The sequence below is a fragment of the Phaethon aethereus genome (assembly GCF_964289735.1).
Source record: "Phaethon aethereus genome assembly, chromosome: 3".
In the NCBI taxonomy this organism is placed as follows: Eukaryota; Metazoa; Chordata; class Aves; order Phaethontiformes; family Phaethontidae; genus Phaethon; species Phaethon aethereus.
In genome coordinates, this window is record NC_138576.1 from 3,068,962 (window position 1) to 3,087,101 (window position 18,140).

The window sequence follows — 18,140 nt, forward strand, 5'->3', positions numbered from 1 at the left end:
TAATCGCAACTTCCATTTTTACAAAGTCATTTCTTCCAGACAGAAGAAAAATTTACACATCACCACTAACATTTGGAATAGGGCTGGTTGAAAAAATCTAGGTGTGCATTCTAGGGAAATCATGAATGAGATTATTTCATTTGAAATTTTTTCCTAGAAAAGGTGGGAGTTTCTGGCAAGAAAGATGAACCATCATTTTGTAAGATCTAACCATGTTTCTCTAAAATGGCTCATTTCAATTTGCTCTGTGCCTTTTTCAAGAAAGAAAAATTTTGTTTTAAATGTCAAAGTGATCTTATTAACAAGGAGTACTTATGGTTTTACAAAGCCGAAGTATTGTATGGGATAGGACAAAAGTTGAGACATTTGATTCATAAAAGAGAAAAGCATTGAACTGGAAGGCAGCATATCCATTTGCCTGTGATTGTCTAAGAATTCCCTATGAACAAAACAGGTAGATTGTATATTTTTCCCTCAATGTATTTGTTGCTTAAAATTACTTGAAAAGTGTTATCAAACTCTGTGTAGGACTTGAAGATTTTCATTGTTCGGAAATGAGGTTTCTGATATTCTGTCATTCTGTTCCATGTCTGAATGAGCTTAAAACACAGTGCTCTTCTTCACCCAGGCCCTTGTCAGAGCTGGTGTTAAATACAAGCAAAACCACCTCTTGGTAGGAACAGTATATTAATAATCACAGCCATTGCGACCATCCCTTGAACCACGCCACTGGACCAGTCAGATAGAAGGCATGCTGGAGATGCAAGCCTCTACCTTCTGTGCTAAAACCAACCTTGATTTGATGGCACCTACATCTTATACCATTTTCCTCTACCATTCTCAAGAAAGGAACATGGGCACATCTGTATAAGAAGCTTTTGATTCATTACATCTAAGATAATTTCTTTCTTTTCGCTCTCTTCTGGTATTCAGTTGGGAATCTACCATATGGATACCCCCTCTATTACAGCTGTATTGTGCCCACGTCCTACCTCCTTACAGGTAAGGACAGTCAGGGTCCCAAGCAGAAAAAAACCACAGTGTTGGCTTCTTTCCAGTCGTCTCGTGGAGTACGCCCTTACCCAAGATCTTATATTGGTGTTCGTGCCTGTGACCTGGATGTTTCCTTACTCAAAGCAATGGTGTAACAGACAGGTTGTTCTTTGCAGACCCCTAAGGCTGGAATGGCAGCGGCAGCGCAGCACTTGAGATGGCTACTCAGAAATCCTCATTAGTGACCCAGATGGTGACAGAGGACACCCTCAGCAAGTTTTCCAGTAACACAAAACTGTTGGGAGCAGCTGACACGCTGGAGGGCAGGACTGCCATTTGGAAAGACCTTGAAAGGCTGGAGAAATTAGCTGACGTGATCCCCAGGAGAAGAAAACATCAGCCATGTGTCAGGACAGTAAACCCTCATGCAGCAACGCAGGGTCAAGCTGACTGATAACAGCTTTGCAGAAATGGGTGCAGGTGTCCCAGTGGACAAGAAGTTGAACAGGAGTCAGCAGTGAGCTCTCATGGCAACGAACGCCATCCACATACTGCAATGTATTAGCAAGAGTGACCTAAGGAGGGCAAGAATCACAGAATCGCTTAGGTTGGAAAGGACCTTCAAGGCCATCAAGTCCAACCATTAATCCATCGCCACCGTGTCCCCTAAACCATGTCCTGAAGCACCACATCCACACATTTATTGAACACTTCCAGAGATGGCAACTCCACCACCTCCCTGGGCAGCCTGTTCCAATGCCTGACCACCCTCTCAGTAAAGAAATTTTTCCTAATATCCAATCTCAACCTCCCCTGGCGCAACTTGAGGCCATTTCCTCTCATCCTATCACTAGTTACTTGGGAGAAGAGACCAACACCCACATCGCCACAACCCCCTTTCAGGCAGTTGCAGAGAGTGATAAGGTCTCCCCTCAGCCTCCTCTTCTCCAGACTGAACACCCCCAGTTCCCTCAGCCGCTCCTCATCAGACTTGTGCTCCAGACCCCTCCCCAGTTCCGTTGCCCTTCTCTGGACATGCTTCAGCACCTCAACATCCTTCTTGTAGTGAGGGGCCCAACACTGAACACAGGATTCAAGGTGCGGCCTCACCAGTGCCCAGTACAGGGGCACAATCACTTCCCTACTCCTGCTGGCCACACTAGTGCTGACACAGGCCAGGACGAAAGAGAAGTCATAACTCCCTTCTGCATGGCTCTTTTGAGGCCACATCTGGACACTGTGTCCAGGTTTTCACTCCATACTAAAAGAAAGATACTGGCATACTGGAGTAAGTCCAGCAAAGGTCACCAAGGTGATAGGACAAAAGAGGAGCACATGAATTGTTCAACCTGGAGAAGATACTTGGAGGCTCTCACATCATTGTCTATAATTACCTAGGACATGGTCATCAGATTCTTCCCAGAAGTGCACAGTAAAGCACTAAGATGTGGCAAATACAAATGACAGCATGCAAAATGCCATTTAGGTATTAGAAAAATTATTCATGACATTGGTCAAAAACTGGGACCCAAGAGGTGGAGGAATAGCCAGCCCTGGAGATACTCAAAACTCAGTTGAGCAACCTGATGTATTGGGCCTGGCCGTGAGTGTGTGATTGGACCAGAGAACTTCCAAAGGCCCTTCCAGCCTAGTCTATTCCATGATTCAGTGAAGGCAAGGCAGCCTGTTTTCTGCACTCTCCTTGGCTTGGCTCATGTGGTAATTAAAATCCAGCTAAGTGTCAGTTTAATATGATCCATCCTTTGAAGCAATCTGAACTGTTCCATCCTCAGAGAGGTTTTCTGTGATCTGACAGAATACTCCACCTCTAATTAATTTAACATTATTAGCTCTCCCCTTTTGTGATTACTGGATTTTCTTCTAAGAAAATTGGGTATTCATTTATAAATGAGATAAGGATTTTTGTTGTTGTTTTGGGGGGCTTTGGTGGTGTTTTTTATGGGTTTGGGGGGGTTGTTTTTTTTGAAAGAATGTATTGCTTTTTCTTTATTTGAGTCCATATCAGTTTGAAACAAGGCAATCTTCAAAGAACAGTAGTCCAAATTTCCAGCTACTGCCTTCAACGCAAAGGACTATATTGCACTTAACCTAGGTAATCAAAAAGCCCAGCTTTCTGGAGGATAAGAACTAGTCTCAGGGATCAGATTCACCTACAGTAAATCTCCCTCCCTATTCTAGATGCATTATGTAATTAGGTTTTCAGCATAAACCATGGGTGCAAAGAAAGAAAACTCTTTGAAATTACTAACAAATAAGGGGTTTTTTCAGTGCTCCTTATTTTAAAAACATTTATTCTGTAGCCAATGTCTTTGGAGTTGATATATCGGTCTTCCTGGAGTGAAATTATGAGCTTGAGTCCCTTCAACATGAGACAAAAATACAGTTAAGAAACATTATTACTTTGCCAAGAGTCACCCTCACCATGCAAATAACAGCTGCCTCTATGAAGTTGAAGACCAAAGCTCATGGTATCAGTAGCAGTTCAGAGAACAGGAACTGAACCATAAAGATCTGGTTACAGGATTGGGACCTCAGACTGGACAGACGTTACCAAGACTGGGTCCTCAGCACCATACTGAGATGTTGTTCAAACTCCCAAGTTAGATTTGCTCTCTGCTTAGAAGGAACCATAAGGATAGTTGCACATGAGCACAACATAATAAAATGATAGATGGCACACAGAGCATCCATTATGTTCTCTTGGTGAGCAGAAAGTGACAGGGGCATAGTGGTGCCCCGTTTGTTTTTCCTTCCCCTATATATGCTGTTGTCTCCCATTGATCAATTCTCCCAGTTCCTCAATAAAATCGTCTTGTGATGGCTCCCCTCGGATGATGTTAATCACACTCCACTATGAAGTTAAAGCATTTTTCCACTGAAAGGAGCAGAGAAGTCCTAACAGAGGTTTGGTTTTTCTTTTGGTAAAGAAATTGAGGATTTGTCTTTCCTAAAATGGAACCAGAGGCTTGAACCAGAGGCAGGGAGGCTAGTTCTGCCACATACTGTTCAACACCCAGCTGTGGTCTGTCGAACAGCTCTGAGACACAGCCCTGATTACACGCATCTCTGCAACAGGCTCCAACAGCAGCTGGGTGTTTCAGACAGTTCAGTTCCACCACCAGTTCAGAAATACCTCTAGAAGTTGGGGACAATGCGTTTGTTTCAGAGGGCATTTGTAGTGTTGTAGCCAGGCATTTCCTAATAATATTGCTGTTTTAGAGGTACAGGTTTTTAGGTAACCTGCACTGCTCTTTACCCACATTTCTGGCGATATTGGGGAAAATAACTTTGCTTTTCTTTTTGAGGTGAGCTTGAAGTTTTATGTCCAAGTTGACCTGCATGTTTGTTCCAGGAAACTGATAAACAGATGTGCTATTTATCACATCAGATGGAAGAGACAACATGGCAAGACTGGAGCAGCTTGCCAAATTCAAACCTAGAATAAACACAATTGATGAAGGAACATGAAAGGAACAAGATCACAAGAACATACATGTATCACAAGGGTATGTGATATGACGTATCAACAAGTATGGGTTGAGGAGGGTGTTGGCACTTCTGATGAAGACTGTCGGGTATGCATGTCCCTTGATATGTGATCACAGCCACACAACCACAAAGGTGGTTCCTCCACCTGCCATTTCTCATTCCAGGGCTGTTTCCATCTCCAATGAGGATATAAAATCTCAGGCACAGAAGAAGCTTTTTAAACAGCCAGTTGAGGTTTCCTAGACTGGTTAACTCATATGCACCCATTCCCCTTAATAATCCAAGCTTTGCTTCCTCGTCTCCCAGTCTGTAAAGGGGAATGAAGAAAGCAGCTGAGGAAAGCTGAATAAGTGAGTGTCCAGGAAAGCAAAAAACTGCCTAGAGCGAGCAGCTGAAGAACTAGGAATAGGCGAACCTGAGGCAAGGCATGCCTAGAAAGTGACACCCAAGGGCCAACTACTGAGAGGTGAACCAAAAAAGTCACCACGAGCTTTGAAGAGGCTTCAGCCTACAACTGGATCTGGACTTGGGAGCTAAAGGCTGTATCTGAGCAGAAGAAACTCATTGTAGACTCCAGCAACTGCGAGTGTTGGAAGCTTTTTTCCCCAATTTCCATAGAATCCCATCGTGACTCTTCTTCCTCAGGACAGTGCCCAACCCCGCAAACACACAGGCACTTCATTGCACATACCTCTAGAGTTCAATGTAGGGCTGTCCATATGTGCAACGAAACACCCACTTGCATCCTAGTGTTTTCATCCACTGTAAGGCACAAATTAATTTCCTCTACACCACAATCACTGCCCAGTTTTACATTTCTCAATTCTACATTTCCAACAAAACGTTTAATTGAGGTTATTAATATTTTCATATGTGACATTCTCATTTTTTCAAGTATGGTTCTAATTTTTTTGACTGTTTCTGACATATCTAGGCCTCTTTATACCATTTCTCTTTCCTTTCTGATGTCCACAGTTCCTTCCAAATGATTACCAATTTTGATTTTCATTAATGTGGTTTTTGCACTTTAAAAAATTATTTCAAAATATATTAGATCAAATCAGATCCCTCTACATTTCAACACATATATCTCTCTCACTTTTTCAATGTTTATTACTGAATCTGTGGACAGCTTTTATTCTCCTCTTCTAAACCCCTTGGAAATAATCTTCCAAGCCAAATTAGGCACTACATAAAATTTGATAAGCAGTGGGAGCAGTCAAGTTTTTCTGGCATCGTGTAGTTAGCTGGACTTTTGTCTACAATTCTTGTGCTATACAGCTGTGTAGTTATTTCTGCCTTAACATTTGTTCCATTATATTAGAAGACACAATGTCTTCACCTGGAGTGACTCTCTCCTTTTGGCTTTGAGTAGTAGGGGAAAAAGAAAAAAACAAACAGGGATATTATCCCCATCCTTTCTCCTTTATTCATCCTAGTCAGCATCAGTTGCTTTGGGGAACAATGCCGTTGGTTTCTCAATTCATTCTCTAATGTCCAACATGCCAACATGGTCAGTAAAGATCTGTGTGCTTTCCAAATTTTTCAAGGATTCCTCCACTTGTTCTTTATCAATTTCTTTTTTTTTTTTTTTGCATAGTGACTTCCTTCCTCACTTGAAATCCTGTCCAAACTACTCTCTTATAGTTTTCTTCTTTAAGCAACTACTTTTTTCTTTAAAGGTGTTCAATAACTCAGCCAATTTTGAATCATTGTCCTCCTTTTTTTATTTATTAATGATCCTGCTTTTTCCACTACTTTTGCTCTACCCCCGAGATTTACATCCTTCCAGTTTTCCTTATTCTTGACTTTAACTCATGTCAGCAGAACTTTGACCTCTCATCAAGGATAGCATTGCTAATACTGGCACCCTGGCCAAAGTCTAAATTTGGTGATTTCTGTGATTTTTGCTTGCCTACAATTTTAACACAATAAACTGTTCTTTCTTTTCCCCATGCATTGAATTTCAGTGCCAGATCCTCAGACTGGATGAGCCAGCAGGACTCACTGGAGCTCATGCAATCTCTTGGGGTTAGTGCTTGCTGAACACCTGCTCCTTTTGGGCACTGTGCAGAAAGGGCAATGCTTTCTCTCCGCCGCTGCCTGCTTGACAATGGTGGGTATTTCCTACATGCACACTCCTTCCCAGATGTGTTGGGGCCATTCTGGAAGAACAAAGTGTTGTGGTGGGATAGTACAGTCATCTGGCTCCACAACTGCTTGATCCCAAACAGGGTCAGAGATATCATGTGCAACCAGGGGGAAGGGACAAGGATCAACCAACACTTGGGCACCGTGGGACAAACATATCCTAGCTGGGCGGGATAATTTTGCCTGGACATGCATGTCTATAATGTCTCTGCGTGAGACAGTCACACCAGCCTTCCTTCAGAGTCACCGGAAACATGTGCTGTCTTTTAGGCTGTGTTCATCTCATCCTGAATTGGATGTCTCAGGTGAACTCTATCTTAAAATTATTGTTTCTCTCCACTGTCTGGAAAAGAAGCTCAAGGTGATGAAAACAGACAGTGACAACAAGGTTGTTTCATCAGATGCGTATCATTCTTTGTGTCCTGGCTCTAAATTACCAGAAATAAATACTTGAAACACTAACAAAGAAGTGGGAGGTGGGGGAATCTCCTTGGCTGACCGTTAAAAGAACAATTTCTTTCTTTTAAATTGAGTGGAAAAGAATTACTAGAAATGAATACCTAAAATATTGAGGATGGGGGGGAAAAAAAAAAGCTAAAAAAGCAGTGCCACATTTCCTCCTGGGCTGACCCTTCAAATACCATTCCTTTGATATTTTTGAAAGATGAGAAGGTAAAAAAGCCATTTTAAAATAAATGAAAAAATTTGCTTCACCTTAATTTTCCTTTTACACTTTCAAAACAGCTGAAAGAATATTTGTAAAAAAAAAAGTAAAATAGAAATTTCATATTGAAACATTCAAAACTTCATGAACAGAATGGTTTGGTTCCTTTGAAAGACTTCACATTTGAACTTGACATTAAAAAAAGCAGCTAAAAAAGCCACCTCCTGCCCCTACTCTATTTGAGCTGCAGTTGAGATCCAACTCTCCTGCACGGCAGTGGACACCAGGTTTGTTAACCTCAGTCTGCTTTGTGAGAGACTGGTCATCTGCTGCTGCCTTCCCTCCACACCTTCTCTGAATGCCCCGGTACTTCTCCCTCATCCTCGTTCTCTCTCCTGTTGACATCGTGCTCCCTGTGATGTCAGCCGGTGACATCATTCTCCGCATTCGTGGTAGCATGTGTGACTCTCCACTGCTGGGTCTCTCCTACCCTTCCTCTGAGCTCTTTTCCCAGATGTGGGGCTGCCAACTCTTTTATCGCGGTTAGAAGAACACCTCCTTATCTTTCACCACAAACTCTTCCCTCCCCCAGCCCTCCTTGCTGCGAATAACCCGCACTCGTATGACACTCAAACTCACAGTCTCCGTGTTGTGTTCAACACCTACACCTCCTTCACACCAAACACTTGTATCTGGATTGTTGCCAAATCCCACAGATCCTTTGCTGTAATCTCTCCAAAATCTCCTGCCATCCCTTCCTGCTAGAACACCTGTCTGTTTCTGAGTTCGCTTATCTCAACCTTTACAAACTTTACCAGCTTTCACAATATTACGCAAGGTCTCTTCAAAATCCTGCCTGTAAAATCCTTTGCTTCTGCGAACTGGTGGTTTCCCCTCTGCTTTTACATGTTTTTTCATTTGCCCTTACCACCCTCAGCAGCTCTGAAGATCTTCACCTTCTCCTTTCTTGCTCCTGCCTCTCCTGAAGATCATCAGCGTTGGCCAATTCATCTCACACCTTGCAATCCATGGAGCAGAAAGTGTTCAGATACTATGGTAACAGGTGACATGTGAAAGTGTAAGGAGAGACGTAGTCCTCCTTGCTGCTGTGCACCTCCCTCCCCCAGCTCATACCCATCCTAAAAGCACAGATCTTCTAAAACACGTAGGAGTTAACGCAAAGCTTATATAACCCCACAGTCATCACTCAACTCTTTATCACCACCAGCCTACATCTGATCCTGACCTGGATTCAGATGTGAACACCGTCCCATTTGTCCTGTCTCTCACTCAAAGGCAGATGCGATAAGAAATAGCAAGATTATTTATTAAGAGGCTTTGCATGCCTTTGAGGAAGCTTAAAGTGATGGCATGTCAAAGTGGGTAAATGAATCCCCAACAAAGAGGGAACCGGTCTGTAAGAGTACTGCAAAATGTACCTAGGGGTATTTCTGCTGATTTTTTCCATGGATTGGCCAAGTGCCACATTTTTCTGACTTCAGTGTTCACTTTGCCTGAACTTTAATAACAAGGGCATCTGCCAAATGTGCTTATGGGCTTGCTGAGGTGTTCATGGAGGGCAAGTCAGAACTACCTCCCTGCAAGGCCTCGTGGCCAGATCCCAGTGACATGAGATTGGCTTGTGCAGTCAAGAAACAAGGACAACAGCAGGTGACTAAGCCTGGTCAGCTAATGCAAAAAGAATGCAAATATGAAGAAACCAAGCCACTGAGAAAAAGAAACCTGTGAGCAGTTTGTATGGGATAATTCCAAATAAATTTTGATGCAGCAGTGAACGTTCCCTCACGTAGGACAAAAAAATTCCATCAAATTTGTAATTTACTGAACCAGCTGTAGTGGCTGTCAGTTATGACAGCCTGTCTTATGTTAAGGATATAGCTCATTATTTTTAGGTGCGCTTTTAGTACCAAAAGTTACAGTAAATGTGTTTCTTCCTAGTGGCTCTAGATCAAATATTCTAAATTTACAACTCCGTGGGTTATTTTTATCACCTGCCAGAACCTTATTGCTTTATGGCCTCTGAAAGGCAGGCTCTGCTCTTCTGTCACTCCCAGTGCTACCCAGTGCAACCCAGAAGAGCAGCTGGGGGTTAACTGGCACTTGTACATGTGTCTCCATAAGACAGCAAGGAATCCATTTCTCACTCTCGCAGCTTTACTGACTGCACCAGGCTACGAAGTCTGAAAACACAAGTTTGTTTAAGGAGTAGAACTGGCACAACGTGGCTCTGGGATGTGCATTGGGCCTGTTGAGCAAGCAGATATGATTTCTACAGATTTAGTGCTCCTTTGGATTCCAGCAGTGCTCTGAGGCTGCTGCGGAGATGGCTGACGGTAAATGCACGCGTCAGGACATCCACACGCCAGCCAGCGCGGGCCCAGGCTTGCTGTCAGGAGCAGACTTGCCCACCACCATGCTGTGATCAGACATGCGTGCACAAAGAGGTCACCTCTGCTTTCGGGGTGCTGTAGCGCGAGCCAACCTCCCTTTGCTGGGCAACACCCGGGTGGTCCTGCGTATGCCATCACCAGATATCCAAACTTGGCTCCTCCTAAGTGTGTTGAGGGTGCTGAGACCCAGCTGAAGCCCAGCACATGGTGGGCAGAAAGCAAGCAGCTTGGGGAGACTGCAGTGCTTAGAGTCTCTCTCCATCTCGGAGCTGTACAGACACAGACCTAAGTGACAATCACAGTTCCCAGGGCATCAGACAGAAGAAGCGGGCAAAGGCTAAAAGGGAAACTGAGGTACTGACAGATCAAGTGACTTGCCCAGTAGCACTTATTTGGCCCTTGGGACAGCACTAGGAACACAAACTTTGTCTCCTTAGTCCAGATACAGTGATTTACTACATCATTAAAGGAAAGAGAAAGAGATAAAGGAAATTTCCAAAAGTGCATTGTTTCCAGGTGAGCTGCTCTGAAACAAGCGTGTAAGGGTTTGCATTGCCATCTCAGTAGCCCACCTCTCCCACTAAACCTTTAAGTACACACAGGACTCTTCTCATGCAATCCAGGGCACCAATGTCAGTGGAAACACCTAAGGAAGTAAGGCAACAAACTTAAGTTTCATGCCCCGCAGGAGGAGGAAGACTGAGGGTAACACTGGAGAGCCACAAGCCTGCAGAACGCTGACAATTTTGAGAGGTTTTGGAGAAAAGCAACAAAATGATCGAGGAGTTGATTAGATGAAGGAGGGAGAAAAAAAAATATTGAAAGCACTAAATATACATTGCTTGGCCAACTAATGCCTGAGGGAAAATTAAAGAGCTGGCAGGCAGGAGGGAGCTGAGAGCCAAGGAAGAAGTAGGATCTCCATTGTTAAGAGCTCTCAGCCCTTGTAAGTGAACAATGAGGAATGACTGCATGCAAGCCAGGAGATAAGTTAGGCTGAGGGGAAGCTGATGAGTGTAGGCGCTACACAAATAGATGAAATCAAGTTCTTTCTGAAACAACATGTTTGGCACTAGCTGCACCTGGGTCTTGGTTTTCTCCTGTGTTTTTCATTCTCTACGTGGTCAAAATGTTAAGGCACTAATTCTTCCCAGGCGTGCAGAGGAGCTGCTTAATGCAGAGCAAGAGGGTATAAATAGATGTGATGGGATAAAACGGAGAAAAGGGCAAGTGAGGTTATTTAGATTGGAATAATCTTCAAATGAAGTAGTGGAAACCCCTTCTCATCGGTTATTTAAAAGTAAACTGGGGAGGGGAAGGTTGTTTTTGTTTTTTAAGGGAGAGTAGACTTTAGGAAAAAAAAAAATTGCACTGTGAAGGGAATAGATTAAGAAATCCATTGTTTATCTCTGCAAACTGATTTTTTAATATGTTAAAACCACCTAAGCTGTATAAGCAACATTTTACACTTGAACGTGCAATTTGTCCCTCTTTTATGTGAATGGGCACAAATTAATAATAACAACAACTGATAGCAATAAAACTCACCTATTGGCCAATGACTCATGTTTCTCCAAGGCACAATAAGCAGACAGCCATGATTATGAGGAAATAAAGAAATGAGAAAAAAACCTATTAAAGCTCCAAAGGAGAGCCAAGGGAGATCCAGTGAAACAGTAGGGAAAAAAACCAAACATCAAGAGATGAATACTTGTTGAGCTGTTTATGCAGTGGTTCTGGCCAGGCACAGGTCTCCTGCCAGTGTCATGTCTCAAGGAGGACCGAGTCACCCCAGAGTGAGGAACAGGCTTGCAGAAGTTTGTCCCACAGCACCTGTAAGCCAGTCTCACTCGTGACATTTTACTCCATCTGTTCATTCCCTCTTTGTAAACATGCATCATAACTAAAGAAATCAAATTGGTAGGACTGAGAATTGGTATTTGCTTCTAGTTTTCTTCCAGGCTGTGACTCTGAAATGCCATAGTGGTCCATCGCTTTCTTTTTCTAGGCGCAAAATAAACTGTTCACACATGCCTCAAATATTCCAGGTTCTTGGACTAGACTTTCTCCTGAGCAACGACAAGATGTGGCCCCTACTTCTTGGCCTGATGTGGCTGCCCTCCTGCAGTTCTTCCTGCTCTTACTGTGCCCTGGAAGCCCCCAATATCTGTACTAGGGAAGTTGGAAGAAGCTAAAAAAAGTAAGACAGACATACGATCTGGGCTTGTCTGGAGTTGGTTTTATACTATACTTAGCATTAAACACAGAAGGAAAAGCCCATCTAGGGGCTCACACATGTAACTGGGTAGAGTTGCTCCATCCCACACAGCACATTTGCAGGCAGGGTTTTAGACACTTGCATACAGTCACTAAGGCACTCTTGCTTATATATTGCTGCAGGTGATGTGAGCCTCAGCATGTTACTCCTTTCCATCAGAGAGATTGCATCTAGCAGATGCCACCCCAAAAAACCCATTCAGTCGGAAGCGATTTCAACCAGGTGCAAAAATGACATCTTCTGGGGGCAGCTGATCTCTCCATCCTTGGTGCTATTTGCAAATATACACAGCAAACCCACAGTGCTTACTACAACCACTTATACACCTTCCAGTGTGGCCCTCCTTAGCTGGCTCCAGCTACCTCTACAAGGACTTACTCCCTGTAAGTAAATGGTAAGACACAGCTGAAACTGAGGTGAGAAGCAGGGCCTGTAGCCATAGGACAAGGGGTAATGGTTTTAGACTAAGAGGGGAGATTTAGACTAGATATAAGGAAGAAATTCTTTACAACGAGGGTGGTGAACCCCTGGCACAGGCTGCCCAGAGAGGTGGTGGATGCCCCATCCCTGGAAACATCCCAGGTCAGGCTGGACGGGGCTCTGAGCAACCTGCTCTGGGTGAAGATGTCCCTGCTCACTGCAGGGGTGGGACTAGATGGCCTTTAACGGTCCCTTCCCACCCAAACCTTTCTGTGATTTTATGATACATTATCTTGTGCCCTCAGTCGCTCTAAGGAGAAATTTGGGGAAGTAGAAGATGAATACCGATCAGTCACCATCACAACCAATAATTCCTAGTGATTATAGACAGGTCAAGAACCTACTGTAGTTTCAGGTGTTCAAAAGCAAATACAAATCTTGGTCCTGGCCCTACAAGAGCCACAAAGATGCAGAAATTCCCAGATGAGGATTACAGCCACCAGGCAACCTTCTTCCATAACAGACAGATGAATCCAGGTGGGTTCTGAGCAAGAAGCAATACACAGGCTCCTCTCTTCAAAGGCTCTGTGGGCTGCTGACCTATGACCTCCTGGTAAATTTATGTCAGTACTCTTCTTCCTTTCCATGTTAATTCAGCCCCTACAGATAAGCGGTCCTGACATTATGAGTTTCCTAACATGATGTATAAAGACCATAAATGAAAGGCCGGGAGCAATGGGATGGAATTCAGTGCCCCATACTATTCAAGGAGTCAAATTTGATGATCTGAATGACCCTTATGTCATCAACTATATGAACCTCTCTTCAGCCCAAGAAATGGATTCATTTTTTTAATAGTAATTCACTGAAGAACCGTCAAGGGTTAATGACCTGAGGCTTGTATTAGCCAAAAAGCACAAGGTCCCCCTTTTAGCTTGTACTTAGACTGAGGAGTTGCCAACAAAAGGAAAAGAAAGGGGGTGGGTGGGGGGAAGGCCTTGTGGGTTATTCAGATCTTACAGAGAAAATCAGAGCAAGAATTCTGGTTTAGACTCCTATTGGGACTGTGGTGAAAGTCATGGTCTCTCCCATCAGGGACTGTGTTGGAGCGAGCCTGTGGCCAGCCGGGCTCCCTGCCTGAGCAGCACCTCTTAAAATGGACAGGAGTCCCCGCTCTGTGCGCAGGAGCCCACATCTTCTTATGGCCTTGGTCCACTCAATCTCCTGCTGCCCCTGAATAGCAGCAGAGACTTTGAGCGGCTGCAGCGAGTTATATCAGGAAAACTGGAATCCAGCTGTGGTAAGAAAGGAGACCTGTTTGCTTGGGAAATACCTCAATAAGGATGGACCCAGAGCCCACTGCAAAGCTTCCCAGGAAAACACAAAAACAGCCTTTGGAAACCTTCCAGGGATAACACCTGCATTGCTCAACAGAGCAAAAGAGAGCTACCAGCTACGGCTTGATCACACCAGCAACATTCCCCCATTAAGCATAACTCTTATTTACCATGGGTACCTATTTCTCCCACGTGAAAATCAACCACATCTCACTTTCCTAGTAAGAAACAAAGCTGTAAGAAAAAAGGACAACAGAGCTACTGAAAAATGGCAATCGACACTAACATCAGACCTCCTGCTGCCGCCTGCTCTCCATCTCCCCAGGGTCTCCCTTGCTGCTCCTTTTCCCTGGATTGATTCACAAGCGTATAGAGGGACAGAGAGAGGCAGATTCAACTCACCACAGCAAAGGTAATCCAGGTACATTGCTTTGCTCGGGTCAATAATCCATCCCAGGTCAGGCCTCCCTCGAGTGCTCACAGCGGCGATCAAAAGCCAGGCAGGGAAATCTCCCCGGTTTACGTTTCTCAGCCCTACAAATGAAAGATGGAACACTTCTGCTCACTCGCTGCCTACACAGGGGGATAGACCCCCACCTGCCTTCCTAAGCCTTTACATCTTTCCCTTTCTCACAGCTTTCCCCACTGCCATGGGCTCCCATGCTCAACCGCTTCTGCAGATGAAGAAACAACCAGGCTCTTCTGCCCAGGGTAGCCGCTTGAAATGGGATTAAGATGAGCAGAAAGGAGCTTACAGCTGGGCACCATCTGCAGTGACGATAATTAAATAATGAGGGTTTAAAGATGCTTTTTTTCCTGTTCCTCGTACAGATCTGGTGACTGAGAAATTTGCATCACTCTCTGCTTCTTGGTCTCTGCTGCTTGACGAGCTTGACCCAGTGCTGCCTTCTCCTCTGCACACATGTATTCGAGTCACGAGCTTGAACACAGGGGAAAAGCTGGCTCCTGGTGGCAAAGGCTTTCCTGCCTTTTCTGATCACAAAGCCCACGTTTTAAGTCTCCAGTATGTGATATGCAATAAATAAATCAGATTAAATTATTGCAAAGGTACCTCCCAGCTTGAAAAATCCCTCATGAATGGCAAAAACAACAAGTCAGAATCCAGGACAAAGTTTCATAGATTCCATCAGGGGATCTTAAAGGGTATCTATAAATGATAAGGAATGAAAGAAATCACAACCCCAGAGAGGCGAGGGGAAACTTTATTCCTCAATCAGCAGTGGGAAAAGAGACGTCTTCAAATTCTGGTATTTTTTCCACGTTTAGGCCAGGTAAAGACCCCAAATGTCCTAATGCTTAACTTCACCCCAGACCATGCTTCCTGGCCCAAAGACTCTCATGTTTTCTTATATAAAAACATTGCCTGGCTTGCAAAGCTGGTGTGCTCTGCAGTCCCTGTTAATGATCATTCACCCAAAAAGTTTCCAGCTTATGCTGAGCCTCCATTCCCATTTCCTCATCTGGGCTTCCTTGGGGTTGGACCAAGAGCACACGGACATGATGGTACATCACTGAGTGTCTCCCCAGCCTTGTGCTGGGACACAGTATGGGTGGAAACTACCTGACTGAATAGAGGTGTCTACACTGCAGACGCTGTGAGATAGCAGCCTACACTCCTTGCTCAGCATGCTTCTCGAGGCGCAACTCCTCACATGCTGTAGCTGATGTCAAAAACAGGTCAGCTGATTCACCCTCAAGAGTGCCTCATTCTCTCCAGGGAGTACCTGAAGTCTGAGATGTTAGCTCAGATACTGAACTCTACCCGATAGTCACCTAGAGTTAAATGAGATGGGTGCCCACTCTCAGCCTGCCCAGTCACATAGTGCTCGTGAGGATAAACGCTTCCCAAAAACTTTCTGTATCCTAGAGTGAAAACTGTTAGCTAACTGCGGTACCGAATAGCTTCAGCCCAGCAGTGTGAAAGCCAGCAAATCTCAAAGAGGGGTTCAATGCTCTGTTACAACTGAGCCTGAAGACACTCTTTGGATGCTTGTGAAATAAGTCAGATTTGTGCTGAAATAAGAAATAGTACTGTCCCCCTTGGAAGTGTATTTTTTTTTTCTTTTGGGGAGGGAAAAATTATGGAATAAACCTGAAAATTTCAGAATTTCACCCAGGGGAAGAAAGGCAGCTCTGGGCCCTCTGCTTTAAAATGAGCTGAACCATTTTGCAGGCTCTGTTGACCATGTCTCATCTAGGAGGAACAACATCACAGACAAAATGCTGTATACAGTATAAGTATAAAGAGTTCAATGTCTGAGTTTATACAATGAATCCCATACTTACTCCACATGAGCTGTGGCCATAAATAAGTAGTCCCAGCAATTACTACCTACCCTCAGGTGCTTCTGTTTCTTTTACATGAAGGGAGACAGGCAGAGACTTCAGCCAGCTCTGAATTACCCTTGCAAGTGGCCATTGCCCCACTGATGACAGACCAGAGGCTGTTTGCCATGTGTCATTCAACGGTTATAACTAGAGCAGAATCTAATTCTGCATGATTCGCCAAAAATAATACTGCAAAAGACAAGACCGCAAGAGTAGCGGTGCAAAAAGATTTTCCTTTTGTGTGTTGTTCTCCCGCCTCCTTCCTCACCCTTGTCCCATCTGAAACTTAAATCACATCTGCAGTGATGTTCAAACTGTAACTGAAAACAAGGCTCACTTCAGACATGTGTGAGGGCTCCACATGTTGCAGGCTGTAACTTCAGGCAGGTGTCAAACATCCAGTCTTGAGGGATTGATCGCTGTTGATCATCGGAACGAGGGGAATCTCTCCAGCTTTACCCTCCGCAATGGCTTTGTAAGTTAAAGCTGCACGTGATCAGCTTGACCTTATGCTGTGGTTGTTGACTGCGTTTTTTTTTTTCCAAAAGAAGATTTCACATTGAGTTGCTCAGAGTGGGATTTCCAGCAGTTTTGTCTTCTGAGATTGTCTTGATAATTAATTGTTTATTATCATTAACTGCATTTTGGCAGCCTCCCTGGTCTATTTTACCTGTAAATCTCCACGCAACTTCAAGGCATTAATGAAAACGGACTCACTCGCAGAGGTGGCTGAGGATTTATGTGTTAAGGAAGAATTCAGGGGGAAAAGGCATTTTGAAAAATGTGTTAGGTTTAAGAAAACTCCTGCTGGGAACATTTCTCAAATTCAGGGCTGAACCCTAGTCAGATCTACAGGGGAGTGAAAACAGCCGGGGTGGATAGCTATTAACCCAGATTCAGATTTTTTAATAAATTAAGAATCCTGCTGCAGGTCCCAGCTCCACACCACAGTGGCTGTCCTGACCCTGTCTCCCCTCTGAATAAAGAGTCCTTTAAGATTTTGAGCCCAAGAGAAAGCCGTGATGCTCATCTCCATTGAGAGTCAGAGAAAGGCCGATGAAGTAGCACGTTGAACATGACACAGCAGCAGGTCATGCAACAAACCCAGGGGTCCCTTTTTCTAATACCCCTCCTCCATTAATAAACACCTCTTGCCCTACAATCAGAAATTTAACAGAAGACAGGAGAAATTTGTTGACTGAGAGACAGGGAGAACTTAAGCTCTTTGACTCCCATTAAAATCCTCCTTACGTTTCAGTATTATTAGCACCTGTTTCTAATCCATTATTTAAAGGTTTTACGCTTAACAGCTGAAATCGCCAAGGATGTTAAGTCTCACTCAGAAAAACTGAGTACAGTACAATTGGGGTTACTTTGGGCAAATCATTTACTCCCTGTTCACAAAGGAATATGAGCTAGCACCTCATTTCCAGGAGGTGCTTATCTTCCTCCTAGGTTGTCCTCTGCTGAACAGGGCCTCATTTTCTCTATATAGCATTATTTTACACATAATGAAAGGATCTCAGTCCTGGCGTCCCAGAGGTATTCATCAAGGGGTAGTTGTGCTGTCCAGCCTGCACAGCAGAAGAGAATGAGTGTAGACCTCCTCATTTATCTCAGTTATCAGTTACTGCTCTGGACCAAAGTAATTCCCAGAATTAATAATTCTCATTCCAGTCCCCATGTGTATCGTGATATGTCAATACTGTACAATTTTAGGCAGACTGTACTTAACGACTGGTTTGCTTGGATGATCCCAACTGTGGATGACCAACTTCTAGGAGGACTATGCAGCCTAGGTGTTATCAAGACTATATGAGGACCTCTGGAGAGTCTAGAAACTTAGGAAATACAGCTGCAGGCAGACCTCTGTCCTAGCTACAGCAGATCCCTCTTTCCCATTGAGACTGAATTTATCTATTTGCCAAATCTCTCCGCTCCTTCCTCACCAAGCACGCACCCTACTTCAACATTGCAGGGTCACTTCAAAAAATCTTTATGTTCATTCCTGTGTTTTATAAAAATAG